The 25,033-nt window shown below is 42.0% G+C and overlaps 1 protein-coding gene and 1 non-coding gene across 2 annotated transcripts in view; both read left to right on the forward strand.

The window, feature by feature from the left end:
- The window catches only part of elfn1b (extracellular leucine-rich repeat and fibronectin type III domain containing 1b), a 162,352-nt gene that overhangs the window by 24,961 nt on the left and 112,358 nt on the right, over positions 1 to 25,033 (forward strand). The window lies entirely within an intron of this gene.
- LOC140536307 (U1 spliceosomal RNA) lies at positions 2,350 to 2,511 on the forward strand. The gene has a single exon (XR_011977601.1). It is a non-coding gene; the product is annotated as a U1 spliceosomal RNA (small nuclear RNA).

Consider the following 25,033-nt stretch of genomic DNA (forward strand, 5'->3'; position numbering starts at 1 on the left):
AGTAAGTGACTTTCTTTCGCGATGCTCTTTGCTATCTTACACCCCGGCAACAGTCTATTTTCACGGCTTTCCATCTGCGTTGTTACGATAGCAAAGACACACTGACGCCCTAAATCAAGCTAAAATATCGCTAAAATAGGGCAAATAAGATTTGCAAAATGCTGAGGAGGAACTGGCCGTTCAAATTTTTTCTGGGATGCCTTGCGTGCTTGGGGTCATTGTCTTGCAACTGTAAGGTTCACGGTATTTAAACTCTGGACCACATATAGACCGTTTGTCCAACAATTTGGCCCATTTGGGGCCAAAACTAGGTCTAGCATTACTGTATGTAGGCTGGATGTGTGGGCCACCACTCATTTGCTAGCTGGTGTGTTTATAGCCCCACTATTACCACTACTACCGCACCCAGTAAGGGAATATGTTGGGGAAAAAACAAACAGTATTGATCACTGTTGAGCCCCCATGCTATCAGTCAAGCCAAGTCAAGACATGTCAAGATCTTAGGTTCGCTTCTAGAGTTGTTAGAACTGGGGATGCTAGGCTGACGTTGCTAACAAATGCTGGACTTAGACCCTCTCGCAGTGAACCGTAGGTTCATTTTAGACACACTGTGAGCGTGTATTGCAGTTTCTTCGCGGCACATTTTGTGCTGGGCCTGCTCTGTACGTACATCTGGCCCTGAATATTCTGCCTGAACTCAATGAAGCTGAATCACTGATGTAGATCAGATGTTCTGCCAAAACACTGCTGATGAGGCTGAAAAGTCCTGGCAACACTGAGAAAGTGGAGCTGAAATTTCCTGGCATTTCTTTGCCGATGTATTTGAAGGGCCTGGCGATCTCCTTGATTATCCTATATCAGTCCGTCAGATGCAACGGAAATCGTTTCGGAGCATTTCCGTTCAATGACAGCTGTCAACAAAACCTAGTGGGATACACTATATAACCAAAAGTATCCGGACACGCCTTCTAATTGGCATATATAACTGCCATGCCAATTGACTTGACTTCCCAGTGGCAAGCGTTGGCTAGAGAAGCACACAAGCGTTGGCTGGGGAGCTGTGGAACTGCGTTAGGTCGAGTGATGGAGATCCACCTAATACCTTCGGGATGAGCTGGAGAGTCAGAACCTGTCATCCATCATCAGCACCTGACCTCAGTAATGCTCAAGTGGCTGAACCCAATCGAACCCTTGCAGCAATGTTCCAACATCTAGTATAATGCTTTCCAGAAAGCTGGTGGCTAGTGTCTTCAAGCTTGCCCTGGGCACTACCACCATAACTTCATGAACAGGACTTATTTATGAATCCGGCCCATTAGTATACCGCCTACCAACACACACACACACACTCACATAATCCAACTAGCCATAGCGCTATATTGTGCAACAACGCAGAGAAACTAGGTCAATAAACATCTAGGTGCACTACATAAGTTCACTTATAAGTCGCTGTTGCTGAACAGTCCATCTAAACCAGTGGTCTCCAACCATCCTCCTGGAGGGCTACCCTCCTGCAGGTTTCAACTCCAAACCAAAGACAACACACTCTATTCAGCCAGTGAAGAACATCTGAAGGCAGTGATTAGTTGGAGGTAGTTGATGCTGCATTTTCAGGAGTAACTCTCTCCACTGTCCAGGGAAAAAGGGTTTCTCTTAGATATTGAAGGAGCACTGCTGTGTGGACCTGGATGAGGTCAGGATGTTGGATGATCACCACCCCACCTCATCTTTCCCAACTCCTCATCTCATCCCAGAAACACTGGATGGAGCACCATCAATCATTCCAGAGAGCACAATTCGTTCCACTGCTCCACAGCTCAATGCTGGGGGGCTTTATACCCCATTCCCATGTATCAAAATATGTATCTCGTCAAAATATGTATGTTGCACAGCGAACGGTTTCCGGTGAAGCGGCTAATTAAGGTATAAATATTCAGATTGGTAGACTAGGCTAAGCATTTGGGTCGACACTAGATGCTAGATGCTAGTGGGTGTATCTCTCGAGGACATGCCGTGAGAAAATCAGCTTGATTCGCTTAATTTAATTTAATTCCCCTTAATTTATGTCGTATGGCGCTGGGGCCTTGTGAATAATTGCTTTGTCAGGCTGAGAGCTTTGCTTTAAAACCGTGAGGTACTTCCTCAGCCTGTGTTTTGCTGCTGTTAGCCATGTGGCCTTTAGTACGTTAACTAGCAAGATAGCTAGCTAGCTAGCAGAGTACAGAGAGAGTTTTTTTTCAACCTGAAGACTGGCAAATCGAATATAATGGTTTTATAGTTTTTAGCATTTTGAGGTAGTTTTGCTGCTAAGGCTTAAAACGAGCTGCTTCTACTAATGGACTAGGACTGATACTTACCTGGCAGGGGAGATACCATGATCAAGAAGGTGGTTCACCCAGGGTGAGGCTCAACCATTGCACTCCGGTTGTGCTGACCCCTGCGAATTCCCCAAATGTGGGAATCTCGACTGCATAATTTCTGGTAGCGGGGGACTGCGTTCGTAGGGGCAGTGGTGGCTCAGCGGTTAGAGCTCCGGGCTGTCGATAACAGGGTTGTGGGTTCGATTCCCGGGCTCGGCAAGCTGCCACTGTTGGGCCCTTGAGCAAGGCCCTTTACCCTCTCTGCTCCCCGGGCGCTGGAGTTGGCTGCCCACCGCTCTGGGTGTGTGTGTGTACTCACTGCTCCTAACACGTGTGTGTGTGTGAGTGTGTGTTCACTACCAGATGGGTTAAATGCGGAGGACACATTTCGCTGTACACTGTACAGTGACAAATATGTGCACCTTTACCTTTAATGGAAGTAGCAATTAGTCCTCTAACAATGCAAAGCTGACCCCTTTCATCCTGGACATCACCTCTTTCAGACACTCTCCTGCGGTAGAAGACTCAGGGCCATCAAAACCAGCACACCACGGCACGCTAACAGCTTTTTACCTAGAGATGTTGGGCTCCTCAACCACAGTGGACACCCCTCTCTCTAGTCTATAAACTTAGTCTATAACTGAACTGAGCTTCCAGATTTCACATCTCTCTTAGCGCCCATCAGCTCTTTATTACTTTTTTTAAACTTCTTATTTTTTTATTGTATTTATAGTTTAGCGTACTTTTCTCATAGGGTTTAACATCTCATACTTGTGTTACTCTCACCAAGTAGAATTCCTTATATATCACACACTTAATATATAAATATAGAAATAATGAGCAACAAAAAGATTTAGATTAAATCTAAAGACAATATTTAAACATCGCTAACAACGTCATAATCTTGCGCATCTAGAGCGGAAATTCTCAATACGTGGGACATATATCGGGGACGGCCATTCTTAAGGGACTATATGTTGGCGTCCTTAAAAATGTCCAAGTCCTAGCGGATAGTGCTGCTGTCCACTCAGTGTCCTCTCAGCATGTTGTGCAGTTAGCTAGCACAACCTAAAAAGGTTTAGCTTGGCACCAACTTTCCTGATATTCCTTGTGAAAATAATAATTAGCTCTGTTAGCCTGTATAATATTAGCCTAGCCTGGTGAAGGGACAGGTGGCTAGGTTAACATTTTGCTTGGCATCTGCCTTCCTGCTATGCAGTCCCCCAACTTCCATTCTTCTAGCCAACATGCTGCCAACAGGCTCACATGGGTGGAACGTAGGCTAGGTGGGTTCCAGGTGGGTTTCAGGTGGGTTCCAGGTAGGCATGGGCTCTGAGTAGTCTTATAAGTATATAAAAAGTGTATACTTTGCTACTGGGACCCAGTTGAGCTTTTTAAAAGGGCCCCATCGTTACAGCCCACCTTAATCTGACATGGGTACCATCTAGGCCCCATTGTGCAACGTACAACCCAGATGGGGTCCATGCTTAGCACCCTCCTGGTCCCATCACTGACCCTGGTAGACATTCATATGTGGGGGCTGACATGGAACCCATGGACAAAACATTTCTCCAGCGGGCCTAGCATTCGCTTTCAGCCTTTTTAGACTAGCCTCCATATTTATTACTGTATATGCGTTGAAAGGCTTCCGCTAGTGGACTGGGTGTGTCCAGATTGTTGCGTAACAGTTCTGTGGCGCGTAATTGGACTGTTTGTGAGGATTTGGCCATGTACCAAACGCTCATTATCCAACTATGCTGAGTTTTCCATTCGGCACCTTTGAGAGTCTCACTTTTGCGTAACCCCTCATACGAACTCTAATCCTGTAGCTTTGGCAGGGATTCATCCTCCAGCAAAGCAACCGAGCAGCTCATCCCAAACGCCGCCTTGTTGCTCCGTGAGTACGAGAGTGCATGCCAAGGTTTGGTAGGAAACCACTTTTAATAAGATGTTAACTTTCTCTTGTTTCTTGTGGAAGGTTGGGAGAAAGGGATCTGCATGTGAATCGTTCTGCATCTCTCTCTCTCTCTCTCTCATTATCAGTCCCCTTTCATTCATAATTAAACACGTAAAAAAAAACCTAGTAGACAACTGCAGGGGAACAAGGGCCGCGGTTGCCATGGAAACAAAGCGCATCGGAAAACTTCAGAGAAGGAGCGCGCCTGCATTTATGCCAAACCCCTGGGAGCGGCTATACTGATTTTAGAAGGAAGCAGAAGGAGGAAGACAAGGAAAGGGAAGGAGCCGTGAGCCGAAGCCCGGGCCAAACGTCTACCTTTTATGTGACATCCCATGGTTGTCCGGCAGGAAGGGGGCATCAAGGCCTTCTCTTCTTCGGGTTGCTGGCGAAGGCCTTGATGAAGGCGTGGATGCCGTCGCTGAGAAATAGATCCTTTTAAGGTCGCATAAAAAAAGAATATGGAGTCAGGAGTAATGCCAGTTTTAAGTCAGTAATGTGCACTACATGGACAAATGTTTGTGGACAGCTCTTCTAATGAAGGCATTAAAGAGGCTGCACAGAGGTGCAAATGCAAACACATACGAATGCACAGCTTGTCTAGTACCTGTTAAGATGTACTGCCAATACAGTAGCACTCTCTGGAGCAGATGAGCCACCATGCACCATGCAGACTAATGCCAGGTGTGGGCTAGAGGGGGGGTATAAAGCCCCCCCAGCATTGAGCTGTGGAGCAGTGGAAGAACTGTGTTCTCTAGAATGATGATTGGTGCTTCATCCAATACTATTGGGATAAGTTGGGGAGTTGGGGATGAGATGGAGTGAGGTGGTGAACATCCAACATCCTGACCTCACGAACGTTCTTTCCACTGAATACAATCAAATTCTCACAGCAATGTTCCTCTAAAATCTGGACAGTAGACAGTAGGGACTGTTACCCTAGCATAAGCAGGGAAAATCCTTTTTTTAATAACCTTGACTTCAAAAGAAACAGTGAATGAGTTTGTGTCCCAATACTTTTGTCCATTTAGTGTATGTTATATTATACGTGTTTTCAGGTGTCAGTTGAAATATCATTTGTTGATACTGATTCATGGAAGGCTCAACTTCTAAACCAAGCCATGCAATTCCATTTCTCCAGGGTCATGTTCTCTGTATGTTTTTTGGGTCTGGGACTGAATCTGGGCAGAAAGTAGAGCTCCATACGCTTCAGAATTCATCCTGCTACTTCTATCAGCAGCTACATCATCAATAAACCCCACTGGCAGCCATACATGCCATACATGTCTTAACGCTGCCTCCACCATGTTTGACGGATGATATGGTATGCTTCACGTCATGAGACCATCATTTCCGTTCCCACACTCTTCCCATCATTCTGAAGTTCCTGTAGTAGTACTACATGCTTTAATCTATCTGCTGTCATGAGTGATTTATCAGCCACCCTCTACCTCATCCATCAGTTGGTCAGTTTCTAAACACAGGGCCACACCTGACCTGATACTGTTGGTGTGTTGGGCCGTTTTCGTAATGCCAACACAGTAACACCTCCATGCTAGTGGTGACTCAGGGCTAGTGTGGTGCCTTTCAGTTCTCTTAGAAACCTTTCAGTGGATGGTTCTTCGGAGAACCACATTTTTTGGAATGAGATGTGTTGGCGTGAAGACCCTCCAAGTCATAAGAAGGACCACGTTCTAGAAGGACCACATTTTTTGGAATGAGATGTGTTGGCGTGAAGACCCTCCAAGTCATAAGAAGGACCACGTTCTAGAAGGACCACATTTTTTGGAATGAGATGTGTTGGCGTGAAGACCCTCCAAGTCATAAGAAGGATCACATTCTAGAAGGACCACATTTTTTGGAAGACCTGGCGTCCTAGGGATAATTTTACAGAACAGATGGGCTACAGTCTCCTGTACACTCTACACCAGCAAGATGGCGCTATATATAGGAATAGGAACAGTTTCTGATAAAGTGGCCAGTGACTCCATAGCTTATCTTTGCTACACCGAAGATAACGGCATCACCTGAACAAATACAGTAGCATATTTTTATGTACCGGTCAGGTCTTAAAGAGGATTTAAGGTGTCACGGTCATGTGCCAGACCTGACCAGCGTAGACCACTGTACCCTGTGTGGGTCCACCAGTCAGCTTGTCTGGAAATAGATAGTGTCAGCAGTGTATGTGTCATCCATCAGGCTTTTACAATCAGCACACGAGTGGGTGCAATACTAATGATGCCTCACCCAGCAAGTCAATGTCAAACCCATAAAGATAAACAAAACTCCTGCTGACTTCCAATGCGGCGTGGAAACCTGCAGCTACATCTGATACGGGCTATTTCAAAATACAGCAGTCTGTTGCAGGTGGCATTGACCATGGTAGAAACGCTGTGATGGGGGGCCTAAAGGAAATTTGGAATTGGAATCAATACGTATTTCACTTAAATTAGACCACGGCTGCCACACAACATCATTTACACGAAAGGGTCAAAGATTATGGGCCCTTAAAGATCTTACACCCGGCCAATGGGACGTCACAATGCTCATTGCTATCTTACACACCTGCGAATATATCTACGCCGAAGGGCGTGGTGGTCTCAAAATGAGGTGAGTTCAGGTCAATTTCTGTTGTATTGCTGTCTCGGCACAGGAGCTCCACTGACTGGAAACGACCTAGGCGGACGTCAACAGTCAGACGTTTGTTGCTATCTTGGCAGTGAATTGTCAACACAGGCACGTGCAGCACATCCCCCGCGACATCCCCCGCTTTGCTCCATTGAAATAGCAATCCGCCAAAGTCAGACCGCACCTGGCTCTTAAAAGGAACGGCAAGCGACTCGCTGATTGGTTGATTACTGCATATTACACCCAAAACTCACCCATAATTAATTAAGAGACTTAGTACATGACTATTGAGCATTTCAAGCCACGCAAGGTGTACTTTTCCTGCTGTTACCTTAGCAAAGACACACTAACACTCCCTAAATCAAGCTGCGCGGTGCGCAGTTGGCGGCTTGCCAAAAGATCGCTAAAACAGGGCCCTATCAGTACAGTGGTTAGCAGTGTTTTTTTGGGGCTTTTTGTTAATAACTTTTTTAAATTTTAATAGTAAATACATAGTGATACATCCTATTTCTCCGGACACATCCCATCCCCCTCGAGTGTTCCATTGGTTAAAATCGTGCACATGATTAATTGCCTATCTTCGTACTTAATCCCAGATTAAAATGTATGGAAAGATATTTGACATGACTATTGAGCGTTTCGAGCCACGCTAGGTGTACTTTTCCTGCTGTTACCTTAGCAAAGACACACTAACACTCCCTAAATCAAGCTGCGCGGTGCGCAGTTGGCAGCTCGCCAAAAGATCGCTAAAATAGGGCCCTATCAGTACAGTGGCTAGCAGTGGTTTTTTTTTGTTAATAACGTCCAGAAGGATGGGGGGGGAGGGGGGCGCATCCACATACATACATGTACAAACATACGTACACGTACATCATACATTAATACACATTCTACAAAAACAACTATGTTTACAGAGTCTTAACATAATTAATGGCCTCAGTCCAAAAGTAAATTGTTGTTGCCTTGGCATTGTGGAATCAGACAGTTGCCCGTTCTAAAATACGAATGTCCACAAAATATCTACACCATAACTGAGATAAAGAAAAGTTAGGTTCAAGCGGCCAGTTGTGCTCTTTCCGACTCCGGCTGCTGATGGCAAAGAGGCATGGCTCCAGATTCGAACTCACGACCCTCCAGGCTCACCACCCATAGCAGTCAAGCCCTTAAGGTGCTTATTATGATCTATCTAATTTAGAGTAATTCAGTCAGGATTTTGTTACCAGTCAAATATTATTAGTTCATATTACTAATAATATTATTAGTCTGATTAGCACAATGGTTTTTAACTTGGCAACCAGTCAGTACTTATTTATAGCAGAGGGGGGATTCTGAGTGGACGCATGACATATGTACTTAATGCATGCTGGGTATTGTAGTGAGAGACAATAATGTGACAAATAAACAATAGTTTTAGACTTTCAGGCTTTGAACATTCAGCTTCGAACGAGACGCAGCAATCAGCTCTAATTCTACTGATCCCTCAAATCTTCCCACAACATACAGCGCATCCCTAAAATACACGTTAAATGGTGCAGAAGTTAGAAAATTTTACAGAACCGCAGCTCATACTAAAAGAAGTCATTCTGGGTGGACCGTTACAGGTAGCCTGAGCTTACTTACTTACAGAGCAAAAGGGATAAATGTTTTTTAATCAGTCAGAAACGTAGACATGAAGGCAGAAAGCACACAGCCTAGAGCCCGGGCCTAGACATTTACTGTGTCGTTAATGAGCAGGCTTTAGAACGTGATGGTATTTGGGTACAACAAAAAGACATGGCAGGAGTTACGTTTGCTTCTGCCAGAAAAGGAGGACGAGTGACACTGCCTGTGTAGGGAAAAGAGAGAGAGAGAGAGCAAGAAAGAGAAAGAGAGTGAAAAGAGTGTTTGTGTGTGTGTGCATCAATATTTTGCTTACAGTGGATTTCATGAGTGTCTACTCTTTATGAAGTGTAATTTGCATATTTCCGCAGGAGATAGTATTATGGTAATGAGCGGCCCTGGATTGTCAAAACGTTTTGTCAACGTTTGCATTTATTCCCATCACGGAAGCTATTTTTGGCTGAGGGTAATTTTTATGTGGAAACTTTGTTTTGAGCTCAGACTGTCGCTGTTAACTTTATAATGTTTTTTTTTTTTTTTTTTTAGCGGTGTTGTTTTAAATGCAGTTGCATATTTAATGTATATACTTCTCACTACATAGATGTTTACATTATATTATACATTATATATTACATTATTTTTATTTTTTCATTAATTCATTCATTTTATTATTTTTTTTATTATTTTATTATTTTAAAATCAATGCAAAACACATATTGGCCCTTATTTAGTAAACATATGTAAAAACAATAGTTTGGGTAACCCTGGGCAAAAGTTCTGCAGAAGTTATAAATGACTTTCTTTGATATTTCTTTGATATTTTAAGCAAGATTGCCTTCAATTCCATTTTTCAATTCAATTTTACACATTTTACTAAATTAGAAATACCATTATACCATTACAAGCTGAATTTCCACCTTAAAAAGAGCCCTGCAGTTACAGCCTACCTCATTCTGCAAGTTCTGCACCGTTTAAGGTGGAATGGAGAATTCTGGCGAGAAGCTGGAGAATAACTCCAGCCTTGTTAGTCCCCCCCGAGTGTTCCATAGGTTAAAATCGCATCATACTTAATGCCAGATTAAAATTTATGGAAAGATATTTACTGATCATTACTGAGAAGTTTTTATGTGGATAAAGTGTCGCAATATTAGCAAGTTCAGCGATATAATATTGTTTTTGCTACGCTCCGTTCAAAGCTGATACCAACAGGTAAAAATTAGCTACTGTGCACTTGCTATCCGCTATTCCTATAGCGTGTGTTAGATTGCTAACAAACATTAGCAACCGTTATCTACACCCTATCCCCCGAACACGTCATCTCTCCTAATGCGCTGTCACTATGACCAGAGGACCCTCCAGGGTTGGTAGATGGCGCTCTTTTTCCACCTGTCAGTCCACTGCAGTATTGGCCGCCACTGGCGTCTGCTGGCTGATGCATCGGAGCTTGGATGCCCAGTGATCTTGTATCGGCGGCAGTTCGAAAAGGAGGCGTAGGCCTGGCTGCACACATGTCGGAGGGGGCCTCACTAGTGTTGGGAGCATTGCATGCGATTGGGAGAATAGGTATAGGCTGGGTAATTGGTGATGTTACACGTATTCCGTTAGCACCCAACCCTGGGAATGGCCTTATGTTTGCGATTCAGTTAACACGCGAGTCGGTGCCCTATGTAGTGGATTGCACTGCATATCAAAAAGGGAGCCTTCTAGCATGTGAAAGGTGCAGAGCTCCATACGTGTAAGGTCTTATATAAAAGTGGCACCCCTTGTCCTCAAGAGCTCAGCTCACCCGCACACAGCTACAGTAGCTGCAGAGGTTGGTGGCAGTAGCTGCAGCTTGCTTTGAAGTGATGAGTTTTGCGATTACTGAGGGAGATTTCACTTTGAGGCGATGGCTCCTCTCTCTCTCTCTCTTTTTTCCCCCCGGTCCCTTAATCCGATTCTTAAGGCAGATAATTTTGCCCTAAACGCTTTGATCTCATTTCAAGGAGAGTTTCTTTTTTTCCCAAACCAGAAAAGAAAGTGAGAGGAAGGAAGACATTTAGGGAGGAGGGGGAGGGGACGATGAAAGGAGAAAGGGGGGGGGGGGGGGGGTGTGTAGAGAGCTGGATGTGTGTGGAAAGAAAGGAGGGCAAGAGCAAGAAAATGAAAAAGGTGTTTTTAATTCAGAAACTTCCCGATTGTGGTCGGAACTGTGGTTTACTTACCGTGGACATGAATGTCACAGCAGTCTACCTACATCCCGGTTAACATATCCATGCGGGGCCTGTATGGGAGGCCCAACTGAAACCCATAAAGTTTTGACACTGCCCAGGGTCAGTGATGGGACTAGGAGTGTTTAAACATGGGCCGCATCTAGGTTGCACACTTCACATGGAGCCTAGATGGGAACAATGTGAGATTGAACAAAGGTGGGCGATGGGAGGTAGAATAAGAGACGTCTGACCCAGAAAACATGCCCAGGTCGGGTCTGTAAGGGTAGCCCCAATGGGGACCAGAACGTTTTATCCACGGGTTCCATATTGGCCCCACATATGGATTTACCCACTGGGGTCACTGATGGGACCAGGATGGGTTAAGCATGGACCCCCCCCCCCCCCTATCTGGGCTGTACACTGCACACTGGGGCCTAGATGGGACTAGGTGACCTGTAACAATGGGGCCCACATGAGTCCCAAAAACAAAGTATGTACAAATCCATCAGAACCCACACCCACCTAGCCCACGTTCCATCCATCCTCAATAGGATTGAGGTCAGGACTCCGGGAGGACATTCCAAAAGATTAATGTTTGCCTGCTTTATCCATTCCACAACCACCTCTGATGTGTGTTTGGAGTCACTGTCCTGTTGCCCTGTCCAAATATCTACTGTTTAGATGACTGCAAAATAGCCCTATAGCATGTCACATCCACCACCATGTTTAACAGTTGGTGCCATGTTCTTGAGGGTGGAATCTGCAGTTGTTTAAAAATCCTGACAATCATCCTTCTCAGATCCAGGCAATACGGGGCCTTTGGAAAGAGGCCACCATCAGTATCTTGAGTCACTTTTGGTGCGTGGGATGTGGCCCAGTAAGCTCATCTGTTTCCAATCTGTACAATTTCTGCCCTTCGTTTGAGGTCAGCTTTTTAGACTACAGGACTACTTGTGGTTCACTACCTGCCAGTGAGCTACTACACCATGTGTAACACTGGGGTTTGATTCCCGGTCTGAGTGGCTATGCTGCGCTACACAAATAAGAGTCCTTTGGCAAGACTCCTATCACTGCATGGGGTAATACTTTGTAATGCAAGTAACCTTGTGAGTCGCTCTGGCAACACTGCTGTGCCTGATAGACCTATACCAGCACGGTCTGCCTGCCCAAATTAAAGCAGATGAGTGGTGGTCCTATGGGTAGACAGCAACAGATGGTCTACAGTCAGTAACTGTAGACCTAGAATCCAGGTGTTTCTGAAGAAATGGACAGTAAGTGTAGGTTCAAGTTGGTACCCAGACGAACCTAATGACCTCATGGACCTCAGGTGGAGTAGACCGGTGTGTACATCTACAACCAGCTTTCACCTCCTTTTCTTCTTAAGGAGGATGAAATGTGGAAGCCAGCAGGGCTTGGAGAAAAAAGGAAATGCAAATGGCAGTGTATGAACCAAATGTATAAATAGCTGTGGGTGTCTTTGATGTGTCTGTGTAAATGAGACTAATAGATCCAGACAAGAACCCTCACTCTCTCTCACTGAGGCTCTTTCTGTCATGGATGTGCAGATGCTATGTTCCTCACATGAGCTTCTAAAAGCTTCCAGAGTACTTTCAAGATGTACTAATGTAAATTCAATGGATACAGCTTTGCATGCACACACACACACACACACACACACGTACACACAATTATACATTGCCAATTAGCATCACAAAGTTCTCATTTCTTAAAAAGGGGCTAGATATAAGCCAGGTATAAGGTAGTTGTGGTGAATGAGTGTAGCTACAATGTGGGTGTGGATAATGAGACTAGGTACAAGGTAGGTATGGTCAGTGAGGCTAGGTATAACATAGGTGTAGCCAGTGAGTGTAGCTACAAGGTGGGTGTGGATACAGGGTTGTGGGTTCGATTCCCGGGCTCGGCAAGCTGCCACTGTTGGGCCCTTGAGCAAGGCCCTTTACCCTCTCTGCTCCCCGGGCGCTGGAGTTGGCTGCCCACCGCTCTGGGTGTGTGTGTGTACTCACTGCCCCTAACACATGTGTGTGTGTGTGTGTGAGTGTGTTCACTACCAGATGGGTTAAATGCGGAGGACACATTTCGCTGTACACTGTACAGTGACAAATACGTGCACCTTTACCTTTTTTTTTAATGAGACTAGGTATAACATAGGTCTGGCCAATGAGTGTCGCTGCATGGGTGGTGTGGTCAATGAGAGTAGGTACAAGGTAGACGTGACCAATGAGAGTAAGTACAAAGTAGTTGTGGCCAATAACCCTAGAGTTATACCTAGTGTTGTTGGCCACAACTACTTTGTACCTACTCTCATTGGTCACGTCTACCTTGTACCTACTCTCATTGGTCACGTCTACCTTGTACCTACTCTCATTGGTCACGTTCCCCATGCTGGTAAACCAGCTTAGCTCTTGAAGGTTTTAGTGTATTTTTTTATTCGGATTAGCTAGTATATCAAGCTGGTCATACTGACATACATATGTTGCTTATGCTGGTTGACCAACTTGGCCGAGCTGGTCATGGTTGGTCATGTTGCTAGACCAGCTAAACCATCAAAATCAAATGAAACACTAGTATTAACATTAGCGCTACTAACACTAAAGGTAATATTATAGTTAATACTAAAGCTAACACTAGAGTTAACATTAGCACTAAAACTAGAGTTAAGATTAGCGCTAATACTACAGTCAATAGTATAGCTAATACTAGAGCTAAAACTAGAGTTATCATTAGTGCTAACACAACAGTTAAAATAATAACTAACAATAGAGTTAATGTTAGCGCTAACACTATGGTTAATATTATAACTAACACTAGAGTTAACGTTAGTGCTAACACTGCAGTTAATATCATAGATAATATTAAAGCTAACACTAGAGTTAACATTAGCGCTAACACTACAGTTAATATAACTAACACTAGAGTTAACGTTAGCGCTAACACTACATTTAATATAACTAACACTAGAGTTAACGTTAGTGCTAACACTGCAGTTAATATCATAGATAATATTAAAGCTAACACTAGAGTTAACATTAGCGCTAACACTACAGTTAATATTTAGCTAATACTGGGGCTAAAACTAGAGTTAACATTAGCGCTAACACTAGCGTTAACGTTAGCATTAACACTACAGTTAGACTAGACTAGACTAGATTAGAGTTAGACATTAGACTTAGCTCTAGTATTAGTCATGTTGCTAGACCAGCTAAACCATCAAAATCAAATGAAACACTAGTATTAACATTAGTGCTACTAACACTAAAGGTAATATTATAGTTAATACTAAAGCTAACACTAGAGTTAACATTAGCACTAAAACTAGAGTTAAGATTAGCGCTAATACTACAGTCAATAGTATAGCTAATACTAGAGCTAAAACTAGAGTTATCATTAGTGCTAACACGACAGTTAAAATAATAACTAACAATAGAGTTAATGTTAGCGCTAACACTGTGGTTAATATTATAACTAACACTAGAGTTAACGTTAGTGCTAACACTGCAGTTAATATCATAGATAATATTAAAGCTAACACTAGAGTTAACATTAGCGCTAACACTACAGTTAATATAACTAACACTAGAGTTAACGTTAGCGCTAACACTACATTTAATATAACTAACACTAGAGTTAACGTTAGTGCTAACACTGCAGTTAATATCATAGATAATATTAAAGCTAACACTAGAGTTAACATTAGCGCTAACACTACAGTTAATATAACTAACACTAGAGTTAACGTTAGCGCTAACACTACAGTTAATATAACTAACACTAGAGTTAACGTTAGCGCTAACACTACAGTTAATATAACTAACACTAGAGTTAACGTTAGCGCTAACACTATAGTTAATATTTAGCTAATACTGGGGCTAAAACTAGAGTTAACATTAGCGCTAACACTGCAGTTAATATCATAGATAATATTAAAGCTAACACTAGAGTTAACATTAGCGCTAACACTACAAGTAATATAACTAACACTAGAGTTACTGTTAGCGCTAACACTACAGTTAATATTTTAGCTAATACTGGAGCTAACACTAGCGTTAACGTTAGCGTTAACACTACAGTTAATATTTTAGCTAATACTGGAGCTAACACTCGAGTTAACGTTAGCGTTAACACTACAGTTAGACTAGACTAGACTAGAGTAGAGTTAGACATTAGACTTAGCTCTAGTATTAGTCATGTTGGTAGACCAGCTAAACCATCAAAGTCAAAAGCTTGGCTGGTCAACCAGCCGGACCAGCCTGAGCAGGGTGGCGTCAGACTGTGACTGACTGTGTAGACTGCAGTTAGTTTTGCGGTGTATTTAAGCGAGTGACTGCGTATAGCTGGAACTTCAATGACATTTAAGTGACCGTATAGAAAGGTTAATATGCTGATCAGTCTGAAGATTAGTCTCATGGCCTTTGCTCGTGATAAAGGACGTGCAGAGAGAGACATTATGCATCATTTCCCGTCCGTGCCTGCCTTTCCTCATCTCGGCTCCCCTCAACTCCTTCTCCTCTGTGGAACTGAAAGCCCATTGTATTATCGCTGGCCATTGTGTTTTTAACATGGCACAGCAAAAACAATGTCTTTTGTGAGTGAGTTGTTTGTGTGCCCGTCCTTCTGTCTGTCCGGCATCGAGGGAAGATTAGTCTGGACAAGCCTCAGTCGTCACGTGTGCTGCCCAGTGATGTGTGGACTTTTTTGATTTTGCCGTGGACGTGAGTATGGTCAGTCTGTTACAGCACTCATTAAGGAAAAAGCTAGCAGTAGGTAGGAGCGAGCAGCAGGACGGTGTGGTTGTTTAGATACATTTGGCTGTTCTAGATAATCTAGGGGAATGAAACAGGGGGACTGCAGCTTTAAATGAGCTAACACTAGAGAATTACCAGTAGAGTTAATATAGTAAACATCACTAGCGTTAATATTATATCTAGTGCTAAAGATAACACTAGCGTTAATATTATATCTAATACTAAAGCTAACACTAGCGTTAATATTATATCTAATACTAAAGCTAACACTAGACTTAATATTATATCTAATACTAAAGCTAACACTAGCGTTAATATTATATCTAATACCAAAGCTAACACTAGCGTTAATATTATATCTAATACCAAAGCTAACACTAGCGTTAATATTATATCTAATACTAAAGCTAACACTAGAGTTAATATTATATCTAATACTAAAGCTAACACTAGCGTTAATATTATATCTAATACCAAAGCTAACACTAGACTTAATATTATATCTAATACTAAAGCTAACACTAGCGTTAATATTATATCTAATACCAAAGCTAACACTAGACTTAATATTATATCTAATACTAAAGCTAACACTAGCGTTAATATTATATCTAATACTAAAGCTAACACTAGAGTTAATATTATATCTAATACTAAAGCTAACACTAGACTTAATATTATATCTAATACTAAAGCTAACACTAGACTTAATATTATATCTAATACTAAAGCTAACACTAGCGTTAATATTATATCTAATACCAAAGCTAACACTAGACTTAATATTATATCTAATACTAAAGCTAACACTAGAGTTAATATTATATCTAATACTAAAGCTAACACTAGCGTTAATATTATATTTAATACTAAAGCTAACACTAGTGTTAATATTATATCTAATACCAAAGCTAACACTAGACTTAATATTATATCTAATACTAAAGCTAACAATAGCGTTAATATTATATCTAATACTAAAGCTAACACTAGCGTTAATATTATATCTAATACTAAAGCTAACACTAGAGTTAATATTATATCTAATACTAAAGCTAACACTAGACTTAATATTATATCTAATACTAAAGCTAACACTAGCGTTAATATTATATCTAATACTAAAGCTAACACTAGACTTAATATTATATCTAATACTAAAGCTAACACTAGACTTAATATTATATCTAATACTAAAGCTAACACTAGCGTTAATATTATATCTAATACCAAAGCTAACACTAGACTTAATATTATATCTAATACTAAAGCTAACACTAGACTTAATATTATATCTAATACTAGAGTTAACATAAGTGCTAACATTGCAGTTAATATTTTAGCTAATTCTAGAGCTAAAATTAGAGTTAATGCTCTAACACAACAGTTAATATTGTAACTAACACTACAGTTAAAGTTAACGCTAACACTGCAGTTAATATTTTAACCAACACTAGAGTTAACGTTAGAGCTAACACTACAGTTAATATTACAGCTAATACTGGAGCTAACACTAGCATTAATATTTGCGCTAACACTAGCATTAATATTATATCTAATACTAAACCTAACACTAGAGTTAACATTAGTGCTAACACTGCAGTTTATATTTGAGCTAATACTAAAGCTAACACTAGAGTTATTATTATATGTAATGCTAAAGCTAACACTGGAGTTAACATAACAGCTAACACTACAGTTAATATTATAGCTAATACTAGAGCTAACACTAGAGTTAGCATTAGCTCTAACACTATAGCTAATATAAAAGCTAATACTATAGATAGCATTAGAGTTAACATTAGCGCTAACACTACAGTTAATATTATAGCTCATACTAAAGCTAACACTACAGTTAATATATCTAAAGCTAGCATGCACTAGTGTTAATATTATATCTAATGCTAAAGCTAACACTGGACTTAACAAAACAGCTACCACTACAGTTAATATTATAGCTAATACTAAAGCTAACACTAGAGTTAGCATTAGCTCTAGCACTATAGCTAATATAAAAGCTAATAGTATAGATAGCATTAGAGTTAACATTAGCGCTAACCTGAAATCTAACACTGGTGAAAAGCCAGGAAATGAAGCTTTTTGCATTTAATTGAGCAAAACGTTACAAACTATTCATGTGTTTGTTAAATTGATCAACACAGAACTTCAGCTTAGAACCATGCTTAGAATCTAGTGACCCTAATTCTGTGCTATAATAAAACACACACACACACACACACACACACACACACACACAGCACTAGCTTAAGGGTGCTGGGCTAGCATGGGCATGGCCAAACCAATGAGGCTGTCTGAATAGCTATAGGCTGCACTTTCACTTTCAGCCTGCCGTCCTGTGCCAGGATCCAGAATCCCCCTGAGGCAGAGAACTCTCCAAGGTGGGTTTTTATTTCTGCAAGGTGTCCTCTTTCAGAAAGAAAGAAAAAAAAACATATATATATATATATATATATATATATATATATAGAGAGAGAGAGAGAGAGAGAGAGAGAGTAGTCAATCTTGCTTTCGTGTGGAGCCGGGGTGTGAATGGGCTCATCCTTGCTGGAGGTTATATTTCAGAGGAGGAGATGGAGAAGAATGAAAAAAGGGGCCAGATGGCTGCTCTATATAATATTGCTGTGGAAAGAGTGTTAGGTGTGAAAACCTGGACCCCATACACCGTTTCCTTTCGGGCGTTCGGTGCAAGTGTATGCGTCCATCATTTTTTTTTTCAAATTATTTTTAGGAATTTGCCATTGAGTATTTTAGCAGTTGATTGATGAATAAATGATAAGTATGTGACTTTGGATGAGGTGGAAAAAGCTTAGGTGTGTTTTTGCAAGCCTGTTTACCACCCTGTTATGTTAGCTCGTAATGAAACACACAGGCTTTCCTCTTGTCTGGTTTACATAACTGTGAAGCATAGCGTAGCTCTCACTAGACCTAGCCTAGCCTCTCGTTGCTCAGTGACAAGCAGGTCAGTATTTTGTTGGCTGCCAGGCCATTGTATTCACTATAAAGAAATAAATAACTTGACCAAGCTAATGTGCTAATGGTAATGGAAGCTAACCACCAGTTAGCTGGATATCACTGTTAATATGATGCTAATGAATGGCTTATTACTTCATTTCATTGGGACATATTTACCAACACCTCAAAGACCGGGTTCCATCACTCCATGTAGTCCTCTTCAGCACTAGGTAGGACCACCGATCCCAGATCAAAAGTCATGGGATTATTATGGGTAACTTAGAAAGCACTTCACTGTCAGAGAGAGAGTATTCAGTCGGATGCGCGCTTGACCATATAAGAATCATCTTTGTGCCAAGATGCTTTCAGGAAACCCAGCCCAGCAACCTTAAAGCAATATTGCTGTCCACTGATTTTTGATGGACTACCTAGCGGGTTTTGACTAACTGACTGACGGACCTGAGAACTACATTTTGCCCAGTGCTAACTAATATCTGCTGCTGAGGGGAGCTGTAATCTTAGGTAAGCTGAGGTTGGACCTCCTTGCTTGAAGTATCATTGTTAAGGGAAGTGGTGCGAAGACACACTATGGCCTTCTGCCTACTCCAGCATTTACAGCGGTGTCAGTATTGCTACCGCACCGGCTGCCAGTCTTGTCCAGCATTGCTATTGTGGTGTTAGCATCACTATCCCTATGCTGTCCACCGGCCTCGCCCAGTAACGCTACTGCAGCGTTAGTCCCAAGCCACGTTCATACGGCCCTGGACCTTCACATCTAAACACTATTAAATATGTGGTCTACAGCTCAAGACTCTGAGGGCAAAGCTTGAGTCCTTTACCTTGAGTCTCATCAAATGCTATAGGAACAATAACAGAGGTAATTTAATTCTTTTTCATAATACATTTTTATTTTTTATTTATATTTCATAATTTTTTTTTTTTCATAATAAAGGGCAGATAGTTTGGCCCCAACCCCCCACTGTTGAAATGCCATTGACCATTCGATGCAGCCAATGGCGTTCCAGCAAAACTAGGCTTGCCTTGTTTTTCCAGTTATTCAGTTGTTGAGATCCAGGCTGTCCCGATTTTTTTAAACTACAGAGTTTAGAGCGCCACCTGGTGTCCTCAAGGCTCCATCAACTGACATTATCGCCCAGCCACAGGCAGCAGTGCAGACGTTCTCAGAATTTAAATAAAGTAGAACCTGAAAATAGACCATAATATCTGAACCTTTCTAAAACTCTACGTTTTACCAGCGGGAGAACCGCTCGCCTTTCACTGTTTTTAAAACCAGAACTGAAGAGCCTATTCAGAACCGAGTGGAGGCTAACACTAATGCTAATACACACACATACGCTAGCTATAGAAACCCCAATCACACACACACAGTACATTCACCCAGTTATTACACACCAGTAGACCAACAACCACAGATATCAGTCCAGAGTGTGGTCCAGGAAGTGATTAGACTGCAGTGTTTTGAAGGAGCTGGGAGCTGATTGGTCAGGGAGGTGAGTCAGCTTTTTTCCAGCAGACCATTTTATGTAAACAGCTTTCAGTGATGAAGTTTTTAGAGGCCTTCAGCTTTTCAGATGAGTAAGTTTGGAAACATACAAACAAAACATTCCCAGAATTCCCATTTCATTTAGGGAAGGTCTCTCTCTGCTTTTGAGGGTCTTGCCAGGCTTGATCATAGTGCAACCCCCCCCCCCGGGCCCACTCTCCTCCAGCGCAAACAGTGCTAAAGCTGCTCAGTGATGACATTGATGGGAAATGTCCCAGTCAGATCACACAAGGATTAGTCCCCTATAATTGTGACATGACCGTCGGTTGGCTTAGCGCTTCGTTTCTCTCGGCTCCCTTGTTTGACTTTGCCATTGATTCGATTATGCCATGAAAGCTGCTTGCTGCGGGGGGAGCGGCGACAATCCAGCCCCATATCGGTGAAGCCTATGCTTCCGATTCCAAACTAAAAAACAACGCTTAAATATTTACATTGTCAAGATGAAGACATGACACGCTGCAATGCTCCAGATTGTTTATAGTGGTGGCGAATGGAAGCAGACATGTGAATTGGTCAGAAACTCTAAAAGCACCATTAAAATATTAAAATTGTAAAACACACAAATTGTAATCTCTTGACCAGCATAGGGTATGTTTTTGTTTGAGTTTGATGGTTGAGTTGGTCTACAAGCATGATCAACCCGACCAACCTAGACAACCAGTATGACCAAGCTAGACTTCACTGGTTGACCAAGCTAGTCGACCAAGCTTGGTCAACCAGTGAAGTCTAGCTTGGTCGACTAGCTTGGTCAACCAGTGAAGTCTAGCTTGGTCATACTGGTTGACCAAGCTAGTCGACCAAGCTTACGACCAAGCTAGTTAACCAAGATGACCAGATTCACTGAAATTTGTTGACCAGTCATGACTGAGTATGACCAAGCTGGTTGACCAGCAAGACCAAGAATGACCAACATGAAATGCAACATACACTATGCAGGTCAAGTATGTTTTCGCTTGGATGACCAGCTTGACTATCAAAAACCAGCTTAGACCAATCCCAAGCAAGCTACCAGCAACGGCTGGTCTTAACAGCTGGATTCTTCAGCAGAAATGTAGGGTTACAGTGAAGGAAAGGTAGACAGGTACATTTTAACAGGGAAGAGAAGGGAAGGTCTGCAGACAGTGCTGGTAGCGTCCAGGTAGGTCCGGTTTTTAAAAAAGGAGGTCAGGCTGGGTCAGGACTTGGACTCGTGGATGGACTCATTTTATTTACACTGAAAGTCCATTGCAGTCAAATTGCGAGTTGGCCTATGTCGTTCTATAGCAATGGCTGGGATTGGATGGGATTCACAGCATTAGCTAGACTAGCACCATGCTAACAGTGCTGCCGGAGCTTGTAATACAGTAATTTCAAGTCTATACCTGCTTATAACAGCTAGTAAGGTGGGTAAAGGGGAATATTTACTATGTAAAACCACCAGTCAAGCCACAAAACATCTTTTGCCTTTTATGTGTACCCCTTCAGGGACCATTTTACTGAATAGCACTCTACATGTATCTTTCCACCATGCAGGAATTTGACAGAAAATGTTTTTTGCGTCTTCTCAAAACTATCGTAAAGCAATTTCTCAGTATGTTCCTTACCAGCTCATGTAAACAGCTTTCTGTGATGAAGCTTTTAGAGGCCTTCAACCTTTTAGATTCCATTCATTTACATTCAGGGCTTTTAGCAGATGCTCTTATACAGAGCGACCTCCAAAACTGCTTCACTGTTTACTCTGAAAAAACCCATAGCTAGCTTGTAAAGACTAGGATCCAGAAGATAAGCTAAGCTTAGTTCCTACTAAACACAAAAGTCCCAAGGAGGGCCCTCAATTGGCGTTTGAAGAAAGCGAGCGACTCTGCTGTTCGGACACCCAGGGGAAGTTCAAAAAAAGCCCTGGATCTTAAAGGATGGCGGGTCGAGCCGAGCCATACTCAAAACTCAAAGGGCTCTTGGTACTGATCGGCTTTTGACCATTGCCATCAAGTATGGAGGGGTTGGTCCAGTCTTGGACTATTGGTTGACTAGTTTGGTAAAGCTGGTTGACCACTTAAGATGGTCATGCTGATCTTTCAGCGCGGTCAGGCTGGTTGACTGGCTTTGTCAACTAAACCATCTAGAAGGAAGTAAAAGGAAAACATATGCTACGCTAGGTCACGAGCTAACCAGGCTAATCAGCTCTGATCTCTTGACACCCAAGGTGGAAGCCTGACACCCCCTGTCGGTTCGCGTCCATGACCAATAGCGTGCTTTCTCTGGCTGTGCTGACTTCTGAAGGGATTCAGGAATGAAGGAGCTGTTGGCCTGTGATGCTGAAAACGTCATGTCTCATTTAACAGGGACTTTCACGGTCTGAATAAATGCGTGCACTAAAATACAGCGTAAAAACACTGTGACTGCTAGCAAAAGGATTATACAGCAGCCAGTCAGGAATCAACGCTATTCCAGCTACAGGAGCATTTCTTAAATAATGGGCCTGCATGCAAACATGCCCAAACACACACACACACACACACTGATACATACATCTGTTCATAATTAGAGCGGAATCAGACAAGCTCTAATCAGACAGCCGGCCTGTAACCTTTTTGCCTCTTCTCCTTCTCTGTTTTAAGAGAGAGCCTCCACTTCTCACGGAACACATAGATGGATGGCAGGTGCGCTGTGTGTATGTGTGTGTGTGTGTGTGTGTGTGTGTGTGCATGTGTTTTTTTTTTTTGTCCTGTAAAGGCATGAAAAATGGTTTGACTGTGTAGGGCTGTGATTGATTTGAGAGCAAGCTTAGTCCACCAGGAGAGGATGAAGCAAAGATAGAGAGAGACAGAGAGAGAGCGAGAGAGAGAGAGAGAGAGAGAGAGAGAGAGAGATTGTGTGTGTGCTAATATGGGCAGGTGCAGGGCCAGGTGTTGAGGTGGACCGAGGTCATGTCAGAACGGCAGGCTTTGCGTGAATGTGTGTGCATGTGTGTGCGTCTGTAATCCCTTCCATTCATTAACGTGGTAGTCAGGGTACATGACGTTTCCCTGGTAATAATTAGATTAAAGCACTAATTGATCTGAATATGCTTTTGAAATTCAAAATAGACATGTGAACTAAAAGGTTGTGAGGTCAAGTCCCAGGATTGACCAGGTGCCCCTTGGGCAAGATTGTGCCCGTGGGCAAGGTAGAGGCAAGGCCTAGGCAGAGCTGCTCCTAGACTGGGATACAGTTAAGCCGAGGTCAGACTAGGCTTCATTAAGCTTTAAGTTTTCCAGAGCAAAATTCCTTTCATGTCAGTGGGATTTCCGATATCGGCCAGTACTGATATTGAAACATTGAGAAAAAATACTGATACCGATGTCGGCTGATACCGATACCAACACCAGTGTTGAAATTTTAAATATCGATGTTGAACTTTTTTGTGTCTGCCGATATCAATACTAACACCAGTGTTCAAATTTTCAATATCCATGTTGAAATGTTGATTGTCAGTCAATACCGATACTACCACCAGTGTTCAAATTTTCAATATCCATGTTGATATTTTGAGTGTTGGCCAATACCGACACCAGCATTTAAATTTTAAATATCCATGTTGATATTTTCTATATCCATGTTGAAATCCTGAGTGTCGGCCAATACCAATACTAACACCAGTGTTCAAATTTTAAATAACAATGTTGATATTTTGGGTGTCGGTCAATACCGATACTAACACCAGTGCTGAAATCAGCCAGTAATGATATAGAAACAATGAGTAACAGACAATACCAATATAGAAACACTGTATATTAGCCGATACCAGTGCCAATACTGATATTGAAACAATAATAGCTAATACTGATACTAACATCAGTGCCGAAACTTCGATTACTGGCCTATACTGATACCGATACCATTATTACATTTTTTGAATATCAGCCAGTACTGACATAGAAACACTGATACCATTATCAATGTTGAAGCTTTGAGTATCAGCCAGTACCGAGATCAAAACATTGAGTATCAGCCAATGCCAATATAGAAACACTGAGTATCAGCCAATACTGATACCAATACCAGTATTCAAATTTAGTTTGAATAAATTATTTTTATTTATTTTAAAATTTAAGTGATGTTGAAACAATGAGTGTTGGCAGATACCGATACAGACACCAGTGTTGAACTGTTAAGTATCAGCCAATAACGATTTAGAAACACTGGATATCAGCCGATACTGAGACTGATACCAATACGAATGGTGAAACTTTGATTATCGGCCTATACTGATACCAATACCAGTATTTACATTACATTACAATATTATCCAGTACAGATACAGAAACACTGAGTAACAGCCAATGCCGATATAGAAACACTGAGTATCGAGCAATACTGATACCAATATCAATACCAGTGTTGAAACTATATTGGAGTCTCAGCCATTACAGATATTGAGTCAGCAAATACTAATGTTAAAACATTGATTATCTGCCAATACTGATATTGAAATATTGAGTATTAGTTGATACCGATATCAATACCAATGTTCAATCTTTGATTATCGGCCAACACCAATACTAAAACGCTGAGGATCAGCCTATATTTACCAATACTAGCGAGAATCAGCCCAAACTTCTTATTTAAGAACTATTACGTTTTAAATCAAGCTACATTTCATGGAAGCTCTTCACTTAAGTCGAGCAGATAAAAGTAGGCCATGGTGCTCAACTACTCAAACAGTCGACGACTACGCCACAGGGGGAAACACACTGCTATCAACATCCCATCACACAGTGTACGTGTGTTCAGTTTGAGGCAAGGTTATTTACAGGACCAGATCGGACCAGCGTTTTCTGCAGATATCAGCCCGGCACTGGAACCCATGGATGCCTGTTTGGTGAACAACTGGGCCACAGCGTGAGTTTAGCGTGAGTAAAGTAAGCGTCGCCTGTGTGTACGTGAAGGAATAAAAGGTGAGCACAAAATACAAAAAAGAGCCATGCTGGGAGGGAAGGGACAGGCAGACAGGCATTTTGACCTTGGCCAGCTTTTCT

Source organism: Salminus brasiliensis, chromosome 15, assembly GCF_030463535.1.
Source record: "Salminus brasiliensis chromosome 15, fSalBra1.hap2, whole genome shotgun sequence".
Classification (NCBI taxonomy): Eukaryota; Metazoa; Chordata; class Actinopteri; order Characiformes; family Bryconidae; genus Salminus; species Salminus brasiliensis.